A 7,188-nucleotide genomic window follows, 5' to 3' on the forward strand; every position below is an offset into this window, starting at 1 on the left:
TTAAACAAGCGAATAAGCTGTGCCACCATCTTCAGCTCCTTCCCAGTGGAAGAGAATGCCACAGCAGCGTTTGAACACTTGCAAAGGAGGATAACTCCTTAGTTGAATGTTAGAACCAAAAAAATATGAGCGATCACTGCATTGTAAACATTTTGGAGTTAGTTGACATCTAACAGTAACCAGAATCACATATAGGATGTTGTTTTGTTTTTGTTTTGTTTTATTCTATATTTGCGGATGTCCACACGACACAGACCCGTAACTTTGTTCCAAAGTTATGACACTAGACACTAGAAGCGTTTTAATCATTTTAAATGACTCGTATGTGCACGGTGCAACTTTAAATATTTGCATTTTTAGGAAAGCACTTTCCTTGTGAAACAGTTTTTAGTACTGGGGTCCACATGCAAGTCATACCTAATGGTTGGTCTATAATAATTTCCAATGACCGCATAGAACTGGTGACTGCTATGTAACGTCTCCAAATGCAGACCTGTCATAATTTTACAGCATTGGACTAAAATTAAATTGGGGTACGACTTGTTGGCCAGTTTTTCTTAGTAAGATCATTTATTTATATTTTGTGTATAAGAGGCTAGGTTCACAGACAGCGTGATATCTGATCCAGTAAGACTTGCTTCTGGCAGTACTCGGTTTCATGGGAAAGATCCACTTGACAGCTAACTGCTTGGTCGCTTGCACGGGTTTTTGTGCTGCAGCAGTAGTTGGTGTGCATGCATTCCCTTGTCATTTCCCATCACTGTGCTCTGTCTGCAAGCTTAATTGGAAGTGCGATGTGTTTGGCAGGTAGAGCAAGTTAGAATAAAAGATATTACATACACACATACCCTGCACAAACACTTTCTTTATTACGTTATTGCAGGGCCATATTTAAATGACATGCCGTTTAGATATTAAATATGTAATACACACAATTTTACATAACATTAAACATCTGGGATGCGCAGTTTGTTAGGGAATTATTATTATAAAAAAATAAAAATTATATGAAATTAGTAGGTAAAAGTTAAGGGATGTCAGGGTATCTGTTTTCTTTAACCCCTTAAGGACACATGACATGTGAGACATGTCATCATTCCCTTTTATTCCAGAAGTTTGGTCCTTAAGGGGTTAAAGCGCTATTCACTGTGTTGAGGACACGTGGGGTTATTTATTTTAACAGCTGTGTTGTGTTGACAAGCAAATTTAAAACATTTTGTCCAACAGAAGAACAATTTTGGAGAAAAAAAATCTGATCCTTCTATTTTATTAATTCCACAACAGTGACTAGTATGAAATAAGCCACAACATTCATAGTAACAATATTGTTGGCAAGAATATTTGAGAATGTTCCTTACAAAGGTTTTAAAAAAAAACAAAAACCAACACAACGTCCAATCTCTCAAACTCTGACGTCTAGGGTAAAGAGAATAAACATATCCCTAATAAATATATATATTTCAGACTGGTTGCATGAAGCTATGCTGTGCAGTTTTAGGTAAAATTTGGGGACCTTTACATGAGCATTGATTCAGTTTAGTGAATTCTAACTGTGAGCCATTGCCTGTCTTTTCTCCTTGTTGGTGGAAGAAATGAATCGCTAATAGCTATTCCCAATAGCTACCTGTGCCTGAACATGATTTCAAAGTAAAGATTTTAAAGTGCCAAGTTTTAAGTGACATATAACTTTCCTAATGGCTTTAGAAATTAATGTATGATTGTCCAGATAGCTTCTGTCAAATATATGAATGTCAAAGTAATGTAGAAAAATATATGAATGTATGGGAACATACGTTGGGGGGTTATTTATAAAGAGCAGTTTTGAGACAAAGCACTAAAAATCCTCAGGAACAGGTTTCCTGAGTTGCTTCACTTTTAAGAACGTGACTGTATAATTGCTCTGTATAGAGAACCCTCGTTGTGCCTGCTGCTGTATTAATATAGCTTGACATTTTCCATTTGTAGAATGGTATTGAGCTGATCACACAAGATCTTGTGTGATACAAAGAGTATAACAAAAGTGATAGAAATTGCATTTTAAAACATTTCAATGATAAACTTCATAAAAAAGGAAAACTAGTTGGCATTTGAATTCCACGTGGGCTTCTGCTCCTTCATAACATTAGCTAGAACAACTTACAGCTTTCTTTCACTTCTAGATTTTTACATGTTTGTTAAATTGTTTGTATGGTTTTCAAAAGAAAAAAAAACTGGGACTGAGAAGTCGTACATTTTGTGTATTTTTTGTTTCTTCACCTTATTAAAAATATTGTTTAATGTGCAGTGTTTATTTTACTTGAACATCAAAATATATTTTAACCTATATAATTTACAAATGGTTTGTTGGAATTATTTGAGAAAATGATGAACTGTTATCTCAAACCACAGACCAGTATATCTTTCTGTGTCTAGTCATCACCCAGACTATTTACTTTATTCTCTTTTGTAAGTGTCTGTTTATTCACATAAATCAAATACTACATAAAATATACAATAGTTTTTTTATTTTTCAGTTCTTTACTTTTGACTGGCAGAGTAGTACAAATAGCACATCAGACAAAGGTTCAACATATCAAAAACAAGACCCGAGCAGTATTACATATCTCAAGAATCCGCATCTTATCAAACAAATTGGAACGCGAAATAAAGCGAGCTCTGAGATACTGATAATTATCTGAACCTCCGGAGGCTGTTTGTTAACAACCTCATCAGGTTTTTCTATATATATATATATATATATATATATATATATATATATATATATATATATATATATATATATATATATATATATATATATATATATATAATTTTTTTTTTTTTTTTTTTTTTGAAGGAAGGAGTTTTGTTAATGTAGTCATATAAAGCTCCCCAGACCTCCTTCAATAGACTTCACATCAGTATTGGGTTAATCATTGCTGGGCTAGATAAAGACCCTACCTTTTATGAGGAATAAAAAAAATAAAAAGTTGTTTCATATCTCTGTGGAGATATCTTGGGCTAGAAGGCCTCATAGGGGAGGCTGCAGAGGATGAACGACAGACAGAACCAGGAGGAGAGGAGATGGAGAAGAAGAAAGAGAAGGTGGTCGCCGGTAGAGTTAAGTCTTCTAAGATGTTACACCCATTAAAAAGGGAAGGCGGGGGAGGCAGAAGGAAGGAACCTCCAACCAACCAGTTTGTTGAATTCTAAACAAGTAAACATAGTCCCTTTCAGTCCAGGGTTCCCAGATCTTTTCAAACTTCGATATAGAGTTCCTCAACATGTTTGTTTTACTGACCCTATAGTGCTCCTTTAAGTATGGCCTGGCAGGTGGACTGCTTTCCTCAGGGACCCACATATACAACTAGGGGAGATCTGCCCCCATCAATAGTAACTCTGTCAACCCATTTCCTTACATCAAGAAGGGAATTTTTTTTTTTTTTTAAAACTTAAATGAGTACTATAAGGTCAGGATTACTAATGTGTATTCCTGACCCCATAGTGTTAAAAATACTGCTTGCCCACTATAAAATTTTTAAATTCAGCTTATTTATTCCAGCCCTGCACGGGTCTGCCTCCTTGGTGGACATTATCAGAATTGATGATCTTAGCCAATCCTATGCTTTCCCTTAAGAAAAGCACTGGATTGGCTGAAATAGTAAATTCTAATGAATTGCCAATGGGGCAATTAATCAATGCATCTCTACAGGAAAAGTTCAGCGTCTCCATGCAGAGCATGATTGTGCAGCACTGACCCAGGAAGCACATCTAGTGGCTGTTTAAGTGGATGGACAGGGTGGGAGAAATCTACACTATGGAATCCCTTACGGCGGCCTTGCAGGATAGACAGGAAAAATTTACCCGTATCTGGACACCCTGGTTGTAGCACATATCGGCTGCCGGGGCGGGGGGCAGGAGACATGCAACCCTACCCACCCCATCCTCGCCCCCCCCTCTCCTTTCCCTCCTTCCCTTAGTCCCGAAGGACAGACTCATTAACCCCTCCGTAGAGACGACTCCCCTGACTTCCACACTGTAAACTGCCGAAAAGGTTACGGCCAAAAGCCGTTCTTGACCGTTCCGAGTGATGGACCCACAGACCCACCAGAGGGTCGACTCCCTCCACCGACACGACTTACTACCACTCAGTGTTCTATTCAATCTCATCTGAACCAGTAATGGCCTCCTCATAAACGACCTACTCAGTAGTGGCCTTGTAACCCTGCGACGACGACACATAGTATGACTACCAAAACATAGCAAGACCTCCACGTTACTTGTGGGAATTAGAGGGGTGGGACGAGAAGTCGAGATGAAGTAAGATAGGATAAAGTTACACGTATCACCGTAAGAGCATAACTTTGTAACACTAAACAGTAAACAGGAACTTAGATAGCCTGATTTGTCTTACAGTAGTCTTACACAAGAGTTCAACAACGTCCTACCACCCCGAATGTACTAGGGGTTAACCAACTATGTATGGCAGTTGTGAATACTTCGCGCATTCAGTATCTTACTATCTAAAATTATCTACCCTGGTTTATCCTGTGTATACCTGTTATAAGCTTGTTGAAATGTACTTTTGTCATATTATTGCTTGTTATTGTTATAATACAGCTTGCTATGACAACCAAAAATAAAGATTGTCAAAAAAAAAAAAAAAATGTTTTAGTGAGTCTGAAAAATAAATTGATATGTAGGAATCCACATCGCTTTATTTACCTCTGTTCTAGATGTACATGTGCCCCCATCTTTGCCCAGGGCCGGTCCCTGTTGTAAGCTCTGACGTTTCCTGTGATGTAAAATAAAATCTTGGAGGCAGACCCGAAGGAGCAAAGTAAGTGGAGCAGACACAGGAACAATGTAGTGTCTCCTCCTTTGACATGTCTGCCAGGACTGAACTGGATTGTTAGGTCAATTCCTAAATCATTAATATGCCTTGTGAAGAAATCAGAAAATCACATTTATTATTATGTTCAGGGCCGGATTAACATAGGGGCTGATGGAGCTGCAGCTCCAGGCCCATGGAATAGACCCATTTAAAATAAAAAAACAAAAAAAAAAATTTTTTTTTTTACACACTACTCTTAGGTTTGCCACCTGACTGGTATTTTACTGGCACAGCCGGTATTTGAGGCTGTCTGGCCGTGCCGGTATTGCAGTAATACCAGCAATACAAATGCAGGTATTTTTCTCAGAATAAATGGAGATTACTCTTCAATACCAGCACCGGCCAGTAGGGGTCACTGTGTGTGGAGAGAGGCAGGTATAGGAAGTTACAGCATATCCCTGCCCAGTGGTGTATCCTGGTTTTGTGCTGCCCTAGGCAGGACAAAACTCAGGCGCCCCCCCTCCCCCCGCGCCACCCCCACCCAACCTTTCCCCCCGCCCCGCATTCTAAATACACACACACACACACGCTAACAGAAACACACACACACTAACAGACAAACACACTCACTCACTAGCAGACACAAACTAACATACACACACACTCACAGGCAAACACACACTAACAGACACACACACACTAACAGACACACACACACTAACAGACACAGACACACACTAACAGACACAGACACACACTAACAGACACAGACACACACTAACAGACACAGACACACACACTAACAGACACAGACACACACTAACAGACACACACACTAACAGACACACACACTAACAGACACACACTCACCCACCCACATTAACCCTTTTTTTTAAATTTATTTTTAACACATTTTTATTTTTTTTAACACATTTTTTTTTAATTTTTTTTTAACACGTTTTTTTTAAATTTATTTCTAACACTTTTTTTTAAAATTAATTTTTAACACTTTTTTTTTTTTTAATTTAAACCCCCCCCCAGCCTCCTTACCTTTGGGAATGCTGGGGAGGGGGGGTGTCTCTTCCTCCCTGGTGGTCCAGTGGCTGCTGGGTGATCGGGCGGCAGTGGCACTGCCTGGCGGGCGGGCGGCTGGCCGGCGAGGGAGCACTTCCCCTGAGCTGTCTGCTCAGCTCCCTCGCCAGCCTCAGAGTGAGGCTGGGAGCCGGAATATGACGTCATATTCCGGCTCCGCCTCCCAGCCTCACTCTGCGGCTGGCGAGGGAGCTGAGCAGACAGCTCAGGGGAAGTGCTCCCTCGCCGGCCGGCCGCCCGCCAGGCAGTGCCGCCCGATCGCCCAGCAGCCCGCCGGCATGTCTGTTAGCCGCGAGGCTAACAAGACATTTGCCTTGGGCATTTGGGGGCGGCTTTTTTTGCCGCCCCCTGGAAAATGCCGCCCAAGGCAAATGCCTTGTTTGCCTCGCGGCTAATACGCCCCTGTCCCTGCCTCTCTCTACTACTCACTGATCCATGAGGGAGCAGCAACACAGCACAGAGTCTAGACAACAGCTCTACAGTAAGTGAGGGTTGGGGGGGGGAGATAGTAGGGACACAGGGGGACACTGAGACACTAGGGGACACATGGGGACACTGAGACACTAGGGGACACTAAGGGACATATGGGGACACCCAGACACTAGGGGGCACAGACACTAGGGGACACTGAGACACTAGGACATATGGGGACACAGACACTGGGAGACCTGGGAACACTGGAAAAAATGGGGACACTGGAAAACATGGGGACACTGGGACACATGGGGATGCTGAGACACATGGGGATGCTGTGAGACATAGGGACATTGGGAGACACTGAGGCATTGGGACACGGAGACACTATGTCCCCATTTCTCCCAGTGTCCCCATGTCCCCCAGCCAGTGTCCCTAGTGTCTCAGTGTCCCCAAGTCTCCCAGTGTCTGTGTCCCATGTCTCTCAGTGTGCCTAGTGTCCCCATGTGTCCCTATATGTCCCAGTGTCCCCATGTCTATGTCCACAACTGTCCCCATGTCTCCCAGCCAGTGTCCCCTAGTCTCCCAGTGTCCCCTAGTCTCCCACTGTCCCCTAGTCTCCCAGTGTCTGTGTTCCCATGTCTCTGTGTCCCTAATGTCTTAGTGTCCCCAAATGTTTCAGTGTCCCCATGTCTCTCAGTGTCCCCAAGTGTCTGTCTCCCAGCCAGTGTCCCCTAGTCTCCCAGTGTCTGTGTTCCCATGTCTCTGTGTCCCTAGTGTCTTAGTGTCCCCAAATGTTGCAGTGTCCCCATGTCTCCCAGTGTCTGTGTTCCTAGTGTCTCAGTGCCTAGTGTCCCCATGTCTCCCAG

Source organism: Pelobates fuscus, chromosome 1 (genome assembly GCF_036172605.1).
Source record: "Pelobates fuscus isolate aPelFus1 chromosome 1, aPelFus1.pri, whole genome shotgun sequence".
Lineage (NCBI taxonomy): Eukaryota > Metazoa > Chordata > Amphibia > Anura > Pelobatidae > Pelobates > Pelobates fuscus.